The sequence below is a fragment of the Antechinus flavipes genome, chromosome 3 (genome assembly GCF_016432865.1).
Source record: "Antechinus flavipes isolate AdamAnt ecotype Samford, QLD, Australia chromosome 3, AdamAnt_v2, whole genome shotgun sequence".
NCBI lineage: Eukaryota > Metazoa > Chordata > Mammalia > Dasyuromorphia > Dasyuridae > Antechinus > Antechinus flavipes.
This window is the reverse complement of record NC_067400.1, coordinates 521,555,624-521,570,670: the sequence shown is the minus strand read 5'-3', so window position 1 is coordinate 521,570,670 and position 15,047 is coordinate 521,555,624. Positions and strand designations below refer to the sequence as shown.

Below are 15,047 nucleotides of genomic sequence, written 5' to 3'. Positions count from 1 at the left end.
AAACAAAGTTATGAAAGCAAAAATGATTCTATGATGGGGTGTTAGATGGATGGTGAGGTATTACAAAATAAGATAGAAGTCAAAAGGGATCAGCTAACAATCAAGACTCAGAAATGAACAGAATCACAGAATACAGAATGCCAGATCTGGAAGGAGCCTTAAAACAAAAATGTAATGTTACATCTGATGTTACAAAGGATGTAACAAAAATGTAATATTAAAACCTCAAGGGACCTTAGAAACCATCAAATCCATCACTCTCATTTAAGAGATGAAGAAACAGAGAAATTAAATGGCTCGCCCAAAGACTACAAAATAAAGGAATATCTGTACTTTGACTTACCCTCCATTTTCTCTATTTATTCAAAATGTCTGTGATATTTTAAATGTTTTATGCCAGAACTCTTCATAGAGTCAAACACAAAATCAAATGTTGACCCACAGAACTTGCACAAACAATAAAGCAGGTTCAGGGCATTTTTGGAATAGACCTCAAAATGTAGTATGTAAGATTGTGAATGACTATGTTCGGGAAGCAGAAAATATGCTACACTTAATTATAATCTCTTCAAAGGAATGAAGATGAGGTAAAATTGCAAATTATTATTTTCTCAGCTTTTATACCTGTGAATCTTTTCTTCATCAGGTTAAATATCCTGAATCTTTTCAAGTGATCCTTGCAAGACAGGGTTTTTAGTTCCCTCTCTTTCCAATAAATTTCTTTTGAAAACAGTATAGTTTATCCAAATCCTTTGTTATAATAGGATTCCAGAGCTGAGTACCATTCTCTAAATATGGTCTGATAAGAACAGAAAAAAAATTGGACTGTCAGTTTCTTCATTTTTATCATCAAAGATTAGGATTTTTCCAACCATTTTGCAGAGCAATTTGGAACAATGCTCAAAAAGTTATCAAATTGTACATACCTTTTGACCTAGTAGTGTTTCTACTGGGCTTATATCCCAGAGATCGTAAAGAAGGGAAATGAACCCACATGTACAAAAATGTTGTGGCAGCCCTCTTTATAGTGGTTAGAAACTGGAAATTGAATGGATGCCCATAAACTGGAGAATGGTTGGGTAAATTGTGGTATACGAATGTTATGGAATATTATTGTTCTGTAAGAAATGACCAGCAGGATGAATACAGAGTCTTGGAGAGACTTACATGAACTGATGCTAAGTGAAATGAGCAGAACCAGGAGATCATCATACACGGCAACAAGATGACTATATGATGATCAATTCTGATGGACATGGTTCTCTTCAACAATGAGATGATTCAAACTAGTTCCAATTGTTCAGTGATGAAGAGAGCCATCTACACCCAGAGAGAGGACTGTGGGAACTGAATGTGAACTACAATATAGCATTTTCACTCTTTCTGTTCTTGTTTGATTGCATTTTTGTTTTCTTTCTCAGATTTTTTTTCCTTCTTGATCTGATTTTTTTGTGCAGCAAAATAACTATATAAATATGTATACATACATTGGATTTAACATATATTTTAAAATATTTATCATGTATTAGGCTACCTGCCATCTAAGAGAGACGGTGGGGGAAAGGAGGGAAAACAGGAGGAACAGAAGGTTTTGCAAGGGTCATTGTTGAAAAATTACCTATGCATATGTTTTTATTTTTTAATTTTTTTGCATATGTTTTTAAATAAAAAGTAATAATATTTTTTTAAAAAGTATTAGGATTTCATTAACTCTTTTTTGGTAGCTACATCACACTACTGGGCTTATGTTCAACTATGAGCCCTAAGGTCCTCTTCACATGAACTGTTATAGAGTCACAAATATTCCCCTACTTGTCATTTTACAAATAAGAAACTTTCATGAATCTGTACTCTGATGTGTTCCTGTATCTTATAAGTAATCCTTGGTTCTTAAAAATCCATATTAACAGAGAAGAGCCCTAGTAAGTTTTACTATGCTGGAAAGCTTTGAATGTGATCCCAGCAATAGGTCAAGTATTCTTGCCAAAGACCAACTCAGTTAAGTCCAGAGAAGTGTGTCATTAACAAACCAGCAGGGTAGTGATTAATTCTAAAAAACAAAGAAAATTATAAAATGGTCCTCTTTTACAGTGATGTGGCAGAGTAAAAAAGATTAGAGTAATGCATTATAAATAATAAAAATTTTTAGTTTATAAACTTTAACTTGGCTATTGATACTCTAAAAAAAGTTATTTAATCACCAATAAATTGACATCGTAGAAGAGGAATGAATTGTGTCAATCTTGATAGTCTCATCATAAATGAAACCAGAAGAAAAAAGACATAGCTACATTGTAAGATGATTTACAAGTTCTTCTACTTGAAGTGATTTGGCCAAGCTGCTTTTATCCTGTGCCCAGAGCAACAAAAAACATTATTTCATGGGATGTTTAGTCATCTCATCCCATTACAATAGTCATAATAAGTGTTTGAAAAAGACAACATGAAAATAATTGTAGTTCACATACTAGTATCTGATGCAGAAAATGAAGAGGTAGAGAAATTCTATTAAGTACTTTATGCTATACAGTTAAATCATTTCATTCATGTCCAACTCTTCATAACCCCATCTGGGTTTTTCTTGGCAAAGATATTGGAATGGTTTACCATTTCCTTCTCCAGCTAAGGATTAAGTGATTTACCTAGGATCACACAACTTAATAAGCCTCTAAGACCAGATTTGAACTCAAGAAAATGAGTTTTCCAGACTCCAGGACTGGTATTCTATTCACTGACTTATCTGCTTATTCATACATCAAAATTATTCATGACTCCTTGAAAGTTAACAATCCAAGTAACTTTGTGAGATCATAAATAATATGAGTTATATTTTGATGATATATATAGGGGGCATAAAATAAGGAATACATTCTATCAAAGGTGTTTGCCACTGCCATGAAGATGATCCTATGGATGATAAGACTCTCTAGATGATCCTCTTTCAGGATGACAGAGGTGCCATCTTTGATACATGGTTGTGTCAAGTTCTGGAGTACTGCTGAACCTCTTGTAAGGGATTGGTAACTACCCAAAAAGTTTAACCTAAGTAGCTACAAAGGAAAAACCAAATGGATGAATGTCTATTAATCAGATTATTATATACAGTTATATGGATGATTATATAGAGTTTGTCCATCAGCATATATACATATGTATATATGTTTGTATATATGAAATACAGATGGACAAGAAATACATAGGAGAAAAAATGGACTAAGTTGCCTTTAGAAAATTTTAACAGTCCTTTAATGACTCCAAACTTCTCTCAGAAATAAGACATTATCTTTTTAAATACCAATACTCTCATAATAGCATATGGCTGTTGAGCACAGAACGCTATCATTTCCAAATAGAAGTACACACTGGGTGAAAGAACAAGCTCCAATATATAAGCAGTAACAAAGTTCAGTAAGAACTTTGGGTGGTCTACCCGTGGCAAAATTATAGGAAGATATAACAAGAGTTGTTTAGGACAGGTAGACATGGATAGATTGTGAGATGCATCATTGGAGGAAACAAAAAGACTCAAATGAATATTTAAAATGAGGAAACCAGCATCTAGAGATAAGGAGTGGCTTACATAAAGTCCAAAAGTGAGATATGACAGTAGGGACCACAATCCAGAGCTCCCATAACAACAACTAGCGTTTATGTGGTGCTTTAAGGCAGTACTATTATCATCACTATTTTTACAGATAAGGAAAGAGAGGCAAATAATGATTAATGGGCTTTATATTTATATAGGTTAGGGCTACCTAGCTAGTATTTGAGGCAAAATTTGAACTCTTGTCCTCCTGACTCCAGCTTCAGAGCTCCATTTTATTGCTTCACCCTACAGTACCTCAAGTATCAAAGAAGTGGTTAAAGAACCACAGTGACAAGAAATTCCCTCCCTCCCAAAGCATTGTAGGACAGTTGGTTGTTAGGAATTTCTTCCTTATATCCTGACTCCTAGCTAGTCTAGTACTTCTTTCATCAGACTCTTACCATTCAAAACTTTATGTGCTGAGCGACTCATCAAAAAACAAAAAAGAAGATGGACTGATGATCAGCTTCTACTAAAGGCCTCAGGTCTGTTAGTGATCTTTTCTGTTAGCTAAAGAATTCTTTGCTGTTTTTGACAGACCTTTAATATCCTCTCCTTAAGTCTGTGGCTGGTCATAAACTCAGTCTTTTTGGGCCAGTTGATCCTGCCCCATTTTTAAGAGAGAAGCTGCACAAAGTGGCTCACTGCAACAGGCGAGTATTCTCTACTCCCTTACTCTGTTTCTGGGCAGTTGTTACCATGAAGCCAAGAGATATTGAGCTTTCTCAGTGAAGAAAACTAATGTAGATAGTTGATTTCTTTCCATTTGTTCTTAATATTTTTTCTGTATTCCCACAGTGGCCATAGACAAAAATGTATGTCTCTTTCTGCATCTTGAGTTCATCAACTTTCTGTCTGGTGGTGGGTGACATGTTTCATTACCAGTCCTCTGGAGCTGGGGTTGGTCACTGCACTGATCACAATGCTTAAGCTTTTCTTAATTATTTTTCCTTATAATGTTATTGTTATTAAATAAACTGTTCTCTGGGTTCTGTTTATTATATTTTATATTAGATTGCTTAGCACTTTTCCCAAGTTTGTCTAAAGTTATCTCTAATTATTTCTTATATATTTATTACATTATTTGTTCAATCCTCAATGGACAACATAGTCACTTATTTAATCATAGGATATTGAGGAAGGCAGGGTCAAATTGTAGCACTTTCATTTGCTCTTACTACAATTGAGAGGAATTCTGGTTTATTCTTAATATCCTTAATCCAGGTTGCCAGATGTACCCCAAATTTTCTAAGGACAGAAGCAAACACTGGGATCAACAAAATCTCTAAAGTCACCCTCAATTCTGGAGCCTAGGAATCTAAAATTCTGTGGTTCTATGAGTCTCTCACCTGTCTATAAAAAGGGTTAAAATATATTTTATCATCAGTTCTTTGGAATCCTAGTTGGTCAGTACACTGATCAGAGTTCCTAATTCTTTCAAAGTTGTTTATCTTTACAATATTTTTTGTCACTGTTTAAATGTTCTTGTGCTTATGCCCACTTTACCCTGCATCAGTTTATATAAGTCTTCCTATGTTTTTCTAAAACTATCCCCTTCATCATTTCTTATGTCACAAGAGTATTTCATTCCCATAAGCCTTTTAAATCATTCTCCAATTGAAGAACAGACTCTCACATTCCCATTCTTTGCCACTTCAATATAAATATTCTTTGTACATCTTTGGATAGCATTTGTTTTGCTTAGGACTAATGTTTAAGGTAATTAAGCCACTCTCTAAATCCTCCTTCCTTTTCTTCTTTATTTCCTTCCCTGTTGAATGAAAGAGTTTTCAGTGTGCATAGATATATATATATTCTTCTTTCCTTTGATCAGTTCAGAGGAAAGTGAAGTTCAAGTGTCAGTTATTCCCCCTACTCCCTTTCCTCCTTGTTTGTATAGAGGTTTATTTATGCACCCCAACTATGTGAGATGTATTCCCTAATCTTTTTTCACCTTACCAAGTATATTCTTTTCTTTCTTTTCTTTTTTTAAAGATTATCATGATATAATAAAATCACTCCCAAATCTTCCCTCTAATTAGCCTCTATGGCCCTTTATGATAGGGCTCAGAAAGGACACATGTATCATTTTGCCACATTTGAATGTAAGCAGTTTATCCTTGTTTAGTCCCTTATGATCATTCATTTGCATTTAACTTTTATGTTTCTCAACTCCTCTGTTTGAAATTTCTGGGCAGCTTTTCATCAGGAATGCTTGAAACCTCCTTACTTCATTAAAATCCACTAAGATTATATTCATATTTGTTGGATTAGTGCTGGGTTATAAGTCTATATCCTTTGCCTTCTACTGCTTGGCCTTAGGGGTGGGGATGGGGGGTCATGGCATTCATCATCATAATAATTCTTAAATTTTTTTGTCTTTTTAAGTCAGCTGTTCTGTTAGGAGATGCCTTACATTTTTCTACTTTTAGTCTTTTATCTTTGTTTTAATATTTCTTATTGCCTCATATAGTCATTGATTCTATTTTGTTCATTCTAATTTTCAGAAAATTTATTATTTGGGCAAGATATTATATCTCTTGTGCCAAGCTGTTATTTCCCCCTTCTAAGTCTTTCCCCCATAGTTCTCATTTCTTTTTTATTTTCCTCAACATTCTCATTTCATTTATATTTTTAATTAATTTTTTAAAATTCTTGTTTTACCTCTTCCAGGAATTATGGGTGAATTTGTAGCTAAGCTGCGTTTTTCTGTATATGTTGTGAAATCATTCTTTTCTTCTGTTTTTGCATCTTGAGCACATTGTGATTTTTTTTCTTGGATTTACTCCAATAAGATTCAATCTGGCTTATTTTCTAAAGCTATATGGAGGGGGTTTTGGGGGGGAAGAGGGGGAGAATTTAGCTGTATTTCTTTCTCATATTCTATTATGTCAGCTCTGCCTCTTTCTATAGTTATTTTGAATGAAATTTCTCTAAGTTTTCCAGTTAGGTTTTGTTGGTAATATATGGAAAAGCTAATGATGTGTTTGGGTTTTTTATATCCTGCTACTTTATTTCAATAAGGTTTTTTTTGTTTGTTTGTTTGTTTGGTTTTTTTTTTGCTGAGGCAATTGGGGTTAAGTGACTTGCCCAGGGTCACACAGCTAGATAGTGTCTGAGACCAGATTTGAACTCTGGTCCTCCTGACTTCAGGGCTGGTGTTCTATCCACTGCGCCACCTAGCTGCCCCTTTCAATAAGTTTTTTATTTTACTCTGTAGGATGCTCTATCTAGACCACCATATCATATATCTGCAAAAGCTGAAAAGTGATTCTTCTTTTCCTCTTGTGATTCTCTCAACTTTTTTTTCTTGTCTTACTTATACAGCTAGCATTTTTCTAATTATGTTAAATAATAATGGTAATAACAGACAGCTTCACTTTGCTTCTAAATTTATTGGAAAGATCTCTAAATTATTTCCCTTATAATTAATGCTATCTCTTGGTTTTAGATAGGATTTTAGCACATTAAGGAAAGATCCAATTATTCTTAAGTTTTGTAAGTGTTCTTAACAGAAATGTGTCTTGTATTTTGCATTTTCTACATTTATTGATATAATTAAATGATTTTATTATTCCTGTTATTAATATGGGCTATTATGTTTATAACTGACTTACTACTGAATCACACCTGAATTCCTGGTATAAATTCTATTGAATCACAATGGACTAACTAACTGCTTTATGTGTTGCTAACCTCTTTGCTAATGTTTTATTTAAATTTTTTTTGCCAGTATTTATTAAGAATATTGGTCTATAATGTCTCACTGGTTGCAAGACCATATTTGTATCACAGAAGGAATTTGACAATATCCTTTGTTTTACTATTTTTGCAAATTTTATATTTACACAATACTGGAGTTAATTATTCTCTGAATGTTTGAAAGAATTTTCCACATAACCATATGGCATTTTTTCGTCCTTAAAAGCGCTTGATGATTAGTTCAATTTCTTTTATTGAAATTGAGTTATTTAAATTCTCTATTTCTTGCTTTGTTAATTTGGGTATTTCATATGTTTGTAGATAACTATTTTATTTAAATTGTCATTTCTGTAGGCATTTAATTGGGCAAAACAATTTCTAATAATTTCCTTTATTTTTATTTGCTGGGATTTCTCTTTTTTAAGTTTCATTACTAAAATTTGGTTTATTCTCTTTTTAAAAAAAATCAAACTTGATAATAGTTAATCAATTTTATTGGCTAGCTATGCAATGGGTTATTTTCAATATCTATAATCACTGCTTTCTCAGAATATCTATTTTGGTATTTATTTGTAGTTTTTTTCAAGTGTTAGTTTTCTAGTCATTTTAGTTGTACACCCAATTCACTGAACTGGTCCTTTTGATTAATGAGCTTGAGAAGTTTAAATTTCTCCCTCAGGACTATTTTGTATATCTCAAAAGATCTGACATGTAGTCTTATTATTATCATTTTCTTTAATGAAATTTCCATTGCTTGTTTGATTTTTCTTTAACCCCAGAATTCTTTAGGATTAAGTTAATTTTAATCGTTTCTTCAAAGGTCCCTTCTTGAAGACAATTTTTATGAGTTGTGATTAGTAAAGGATTTGCTTAATTTTTCTGCATTTTTTGGTGAGGTTTTAAATGTCCCAGTACAGAATCAGTTTTGATAAGATAACATATACATATATACACACACATATAAATTTCCTAAAATTTATTCAGATGCTTAAGTTCTTTGTTTATCTTTTGATTAGCTACAGTTAAGTCTAAGAAGTACCCTAATATTATAATTCTACTATTTCTGCCAATTATTCAATGAATTTTTTCTTTAAGTACTTAGTTTACTATGCCATTTGGTCCATATAGAATAAATATTGATATTATCTAAGATGCCTTTATACATGATATAGTTTCCCCATATATTTCTTTTGTTTCAGAATATTTTTATCATGGCCTTGAGTGAGATCATGATCATTATTTTTGCTTTTTATAGTTCACCTGAAGTATAATAGATTTTGCTCTAGCTTCCATATTTGAATTCTACGTGAATCTTTGCCTTTCAAGTGTATTTCTTATAAGCAACAGACTGATAGAATTCTATTTTCTAATCCATTTTGTTATCATTTTCCATTTTGTTATTAAGCCCATTCCATTCATGTTCACAGTTATGATAGCCACTTGTGCATTTCCTTTAATTCTATTCTTTTATACTTTTCATCCCTCTTCCAAATATACCCCTCTTTAGAAGAAAAAGAAGAGTGTTGAGCAAGGAGTATAGTAACCTATATTTGATATAATCTGATTGTATTCTACCCTACCCTACACTTTCTTTCCAAAAAAGCCCAGACTGCTCTATTTTTGGAAGATCAAATTTGGTTTATCTATTTCTTTCCTGAATTTATCATCCCTCTTAATCTGCTCCCCTCTCCATTTCTCCTTTTGATTCCCAATTGAGTTTCACACATTTTTACTATAAACTCTCTCTATGTGAAGTAAACCCTTTTTTGTTTAGTTCAGATTAAAGTAAGACTGATATGTTGGAAAAGAAAAGAAAAGTGAAAGGAAGAGAAGTATAGAGAAGAACAGAAACAAATTACATTATTTACTTTTCTTCTTGGATTTCTTGACTACTCCTCAGTCTGGTGCTCACTTTTTAAGATATGTACTATAGTAGCCTTATGAGAACTTGTCTACTCTGTTTAATCTAACTATGTAGCACAAGTAGATAAGAGTAATGAGTCAGGAGTCAGGAAAATGTGAATTCAAATCCAACCTTAGACACTTATCTATGTGACTGGGCAAGTCACAATTTCTGATTCCTTCCATTTTCCTCAACTGAAGAACAGTGAAGATTATAATAATATTTATCTCCTAGGGTTATGATGTGGATCAAATGAGATATTTGTAAAAAGCATTTGACATAGTACCTGATCCACAGTAGACATTTTTTTTTTCTTTCACCATCTTAAGGAACAGACCCTACAGAATTTTGTGAACTATTGCTTAACAAGATAGTTTGAGGATTGATAATGAGATGTTCCATCATTTCTGCTTTATTATTGTACTTCAAATTCTAGATATTTTGTTATTCCAAATAAATTTCATTATTTTTTTTCTAGTTCATTTGGGTTTTTAAATTTTATTTAATATTTTGGGGTTTTAAAAATATTTTTATTTTCCCAAGTTACACATAAAACAATTTTTTTACATTTGTTTTTAAAATTTTGAGTCCTAGATTCTCTCTCTTTCTCCCCCTTTATTCCCTATTAAGAAGGAACATGTGAAATTATGCAAAACATTAATTAATCATTTAACAATCTGATAGGTATTGAAATAGATTTATAAACTGATTTGGGCAGTATAGTTGTTTTATCATATTATGGTAACCTACTAGTCAATAATAAATATTCTGTCCAATTTTTTGCTTTCCTTCATTTTTAAAATTTTAGTCATGTTTATATGATTCTTAAAAGTGTCTTAGTAGCTTATTTTATGAATATATCTCAGATATTTTATGAATTTTGTGGCTATCTAGTTTTTAAATAGGCACATTTCCTAAAGAGAAACAAGAAACCCGAGTTTCAGGTCTAGTACATTAACTATGTAAACTTAAGCAAGTCATTATTTCTCTGAGCATCAATTTCTTCATCTATAAAATTGGAATAATAATTCTTTGGTAGTTATTATCACTGTCTGAGGAGATTAAAATATATATACAAAATGTCTTGTAAACTAAAGTGCTACAAAAATGTTGGCTAATATTCCTAAGATTATTATAGAATTTCAAATGGTTAGATGGTTTAAAAAATTAGATTATTAAGTCAAGAAGACCTGAATTCAAATCCAATCTCAGAAATTAATTAGTTTTCACTTAACTTCTGTTTGCCCTAATCTATTGGAGAAGGAAATGGCAAACCATTCCATTATCTTTTTTTCTTTCTTTTTTAAAAATTAGCTTACTTTTTTATTTTCAAAGACATGTAAAGATAGTTTTCAACATTCCTTTTTGTAAACTTTGTGTTCCAAATTTTTCTCCCTCCTTCCTTTGCCACCTCCCAAGACAGCAAGCAATCTAATATAGGTTAATATGTGCAAATATTTAAACATATTTCTATACCTGTCATGTTGTGCAAGAAAAATCAGACCAAAAAGGTAAAAAAAAAAAAAAAAAAAACAAGAAAAAAACAAAAAAAGTGGAAATACTATGCTTTGATCCACATTCAGTCTCCACAGTTCTCTCTTTGGATGTGGATGTTATTTTCCATCCCAAGTCTATGGAATTGGATCACCACATTGTTGAGAAGGGCCAGGTCCAACATAGTTGATCATCACATAATCTTATTGGTACTGTATGTATACAGTGTTCTCTTGACTCTGCTCACTTCACTTAACATCAGTTTAGATAAGTCTTTCCAGGCTTTTCTAAAATCATCCTGTTGATCATTTCTAATAGCACATAATATTCCATTACATTCATGTACCATAACTTATTCAGCCATTCTCCAACTGATGGGCATCCATTCAATTTCCAGTTCCTTGTACTACAAAAAAGGCTGCTACAATTACATTCTAGTATCTTTAACAAGAAAATCTCATAGACATTAGGGTCCACAGGGTCATGAAAAGTTGGACATGACCAAATGAGTGCACAAAACAACAAAGAATCACAGATCTGGCAGGTTCCTCAGAAATCAAGTTATTATTGCTGTTCAGTCATTTCAGTCATGTCTGACACTTTGTGACCCCATTTGCATTTTCCTAGGCAGAGATACTAAAGTAGTTTGCCATTTCCTTCTCAAGCTCATTTTATAAATGAGGATACTAAGGCAAAGAGAATTAAGTGACTTGCCCAGGATCACACAGCTGAAGTCAGATTTAAAATCAGGTTTCACTGATTCCAGGCCCAGCACTCGTAAATCACATCAAAATTGAAAAATTCTTTGAATATCACCCCCTAAAAGTATCTTTCTATCCTCTACCCAAACATCTCCAAGGATGGGAGTGCACTCCCTCTTTCCTCAGATAGGTTATTACTATTAAGGAGATATTCTTAAAAACTCCATCTTATGCATTGTTGGTGGAGTTGTGAACGAATCCAGCCATTCTGGAAAGCAATCTGGAATTATGCCCAAAAAGTTATCAAACTGTGCATACCCTTTGATCCAGCAGTGTTTCTATTGGGCTTATACCCCAAAGAGATACTAAAAAAGGGAAAGGGACCTGTATGTGCCAAAATGTTTGTAGCAGCCCTGTTTGTAGTGGCTAGAAACTGGAAAATGAATGGATGCCCATCAATGGAGAATGGCTGGGTAAATTGTGGTATATGAATGTTATGGAATATTATTGTTCTGTAAGGAATGACCAGCAGGATGAATACAGAGAGGCTTGGAGAGACCTACATGGACTGATGCTAAGTGAGATGAGCAGAACCAGGAGATCATTATACACTTCGACAACGATATTGTATGAGGATGTATTCTGATGGAAGTGGATCTCTCTGATAAAGAGACTTAACTGAGTTCATTGGATAAATGATGGACAGAAACAGCTACACCCAAAGAAGGAATACTGGGAAATGAATGTGAACTATTTGATTTTTTATTTTCTTCCTGAGTTATTTTTACCTTCTGAATCCAATTCTCCCTGTGCAGCGGGAGAACTGTTCGGTTCTGCAAATATGTATTGTATCTAGGATATACTGCAACATATTTAACATATATAGGACTGCTTGCCATCTGGGGGGGGGAGGAGGGAGGGAGGGGAAAAAACGAAACATAAGTGATTGCAAGGGATAATGCTGTGTAAAAATTATCCTGGCATGGATTCTGTCAATACAAAGTTATTATTAAATAAAATTAAATTAAAAAAAAAAACCAAAACTCCATCTTAGATAAGTTGCTTATATAAGATAGTTGCTCAGAAACTTTCTCAGATAAACCTACAATCTACCTGATGAAACTTTTGCCCAGTTTTTATTTCTTCCTGCTTTTTAGGGCCAAATAAGTCTAATTATTTTTCTACATGAAAGCCATTAAAACAGAAACTAAACATCAAATTCTTATCCTCTAGATGAATTCCAGTTTGTCAATAATATCATTCCTACATTGAATTATTTTAAATGTGGCAGAGGAGAGTGGGTTTATTTCTTTCTTCATTCTGGACATACAACATACAATACAATACAACATAAAATGGGATTTGTATTTTTTACTTATCATGTCAATATTTATTAATATATAGCTTGTGGTCCACTAGGAAATCCACATCTTTCCTACATAAATTACTGACCACTCATGTCTTCCTAATGTCTTTGGCATTCTTATTAAACAATCTCAGAACAGTAGATACCACTGAGAGAAATGTCAAGGGAGAGAGATACAAAGAGAAAGACACTAGAGCAAAAGGATCTAATTGCCTAGAGATGCCATTCTAGGAACATAACTCTAGACCACAATAGGCATAATTAATAGCGCTTACAATGAGAATCCTCTACTTACATTACAACCTCATGGCATAAACTAGAAGTGCCTAAGAGAGAGGAATGAAAGTGTTCCCTTTTGGCCTGCCTTTTGAGCTCACAGCCCTACATTAGTATAATAGATTTGATTTACCTGACAGGGAAGGGACCTACAGTGTGATTTACCAGAGGCCTCTCACATGGCTACCTAGGAACACCACCAGGCAATGTGCTTTCATGCCAAGATATCATCTGACCTTAAAGAGTCTCTCTCAAGTAGTATATGAGATAGGGGAGAGGGCCAGAATAAGGACCTGGAGGTCCTGGAGGCATGAGATGAGTTTAAATCCCAACTCCAACATTTAATAGTTGTGTGACCTTAGATAAATCACTTACTTAGTCTCTGTGAGCTATAAAATGTGCAAAGTGCTTTATATCTCATTTGATCCTCACAATAACTCTGGGTGGTAGAAGTTCCATTATTATCTTCATTAATCCTCAGTTGAGGAAACTGAGGCAAACAGAGGTTAAGTGACTTGCCCATTTTCATGCAGCTAGTTAAATGTCTGAGCTAGCATTTGAATCCACATTTTTCTTGACTCTAAACCTAGTACTTTATGCACTGTCCCCAAGCTGCTTCTGTTTTCACTGTACTGTGTTGTATATCCAAACTGAGAGAAATCTAACCCCTTTACATATCTACCTAAATGCTGAAATCATAGAATAACAGAACCATAAACTAAACTTTAAGAAGCAAAATCTTACAGAATCTTAGAATCATAATACATTGGATTACACAACTTCAGAATGAAAAGGAATCTCAGATATAATCTATTGGCATCACTTGTCCCCAAGCAAATTATCCAAAGTTTGACAAGAGTGACAAAGTTGACAAAGAAAGTAACAAGATTCTGAAGGCTCTCTGGTCATTCCAGACATATGCCTCAGCTTTGCGTCTTGGATACCTCAAATGTACATATTCTGGTGACTCTTCATTAGGAAATTAGCGACCATCATGGCTTGTTTCTTCCTTCTCTGGCCCATCCTAAGTAGTCTCTCCTGTGGAGGCTCCTTTGGGGCCTCATGATCATCCCTGTCATATAAGAAGCCACTTTTCCCTTGGAAGAGTTCAGGAGTCAGAGGATCTCAGTTCATATCCTATTTCTGACTGTTACTTTTGGGGTACATTACTTAGCCTTTTTGCTTATAACATGAGAAGATCAGACCTTACGAGATCCTTTCCAGTTCTAGACCTTAATCCTGTGATCCTCAAACCTAGATATGCTCTCTCCAGAGTTGCAGACTAATTACAGGGTCCCATTAGAACACAGGTCCTCTTTTTCTGTTCCTTTTCTTTTTGTTCTCCTAACAATTTGGGATTTCCTTCTAAGCCTATACAGATTCTTTTTCTTCTGTTCTTTCTTTGAAGTACTTTTCCCCATTCTTCCAAATTGTTAATCTTGATAAGCTAGAAAGTAGAAGGGTGGTCCTCCAGCCCTTCTCCCAATAAAAAACAATCTGCCTGAAACTAGGCATTGACCCATACCTAACACCGTATACCAAGATAAGGTCAAAATAGGTCCACGATTTAGACAAAGAGTGATGTTATAAGCAAACATAGAAGATACATAGAAGAATATAGGATCTGTTACTTCTCGGATTTGTGGAGAAGGAAGGAATTTGTGACCAAAGAAGAACTGGAACTCATTACTGAACAGCAAATAGATAATTTTGATTATATTAAGTTGAAAAGTTTTTGTATCAACAAAACTAATTCAGACAAGATTAGAAGGGAAGCTATAAATTGGGAAAACATTTTTATGCTTAAGGGTTCTGATAAAGGCCTCATTTCTAAAATATATAGATTATTGACTCAAATTTTTAAGAATTCAAGCCATTTTCCAATTGATAAATGGTCAAAAGAAATGAACAATTTTCAGATGAAATTAAAACCATTTCTAGTCATATGAAAAGGTGCTCTAAATCACTTGATTAGAGAAATGCAAATTTAGATAACTCTGAGATACCACTACACACCTG

General features: G+C 33.5%; 1 protein-coding gene across 8 annotated transcripts in view; it reads right to left on the bottom strand.

Moving 5' to 3' along the window:
- The window catches only part of FAM168A (family with sequence similarity 168 member A), a 218,280-nt gene that overhangs the window by 63,686 nt on the left and 139,547 nt on the right, over nucleotides 1-15,047 (bottom strand). The gene's annotated exons all lie outside the window — the stretch shown is intronic.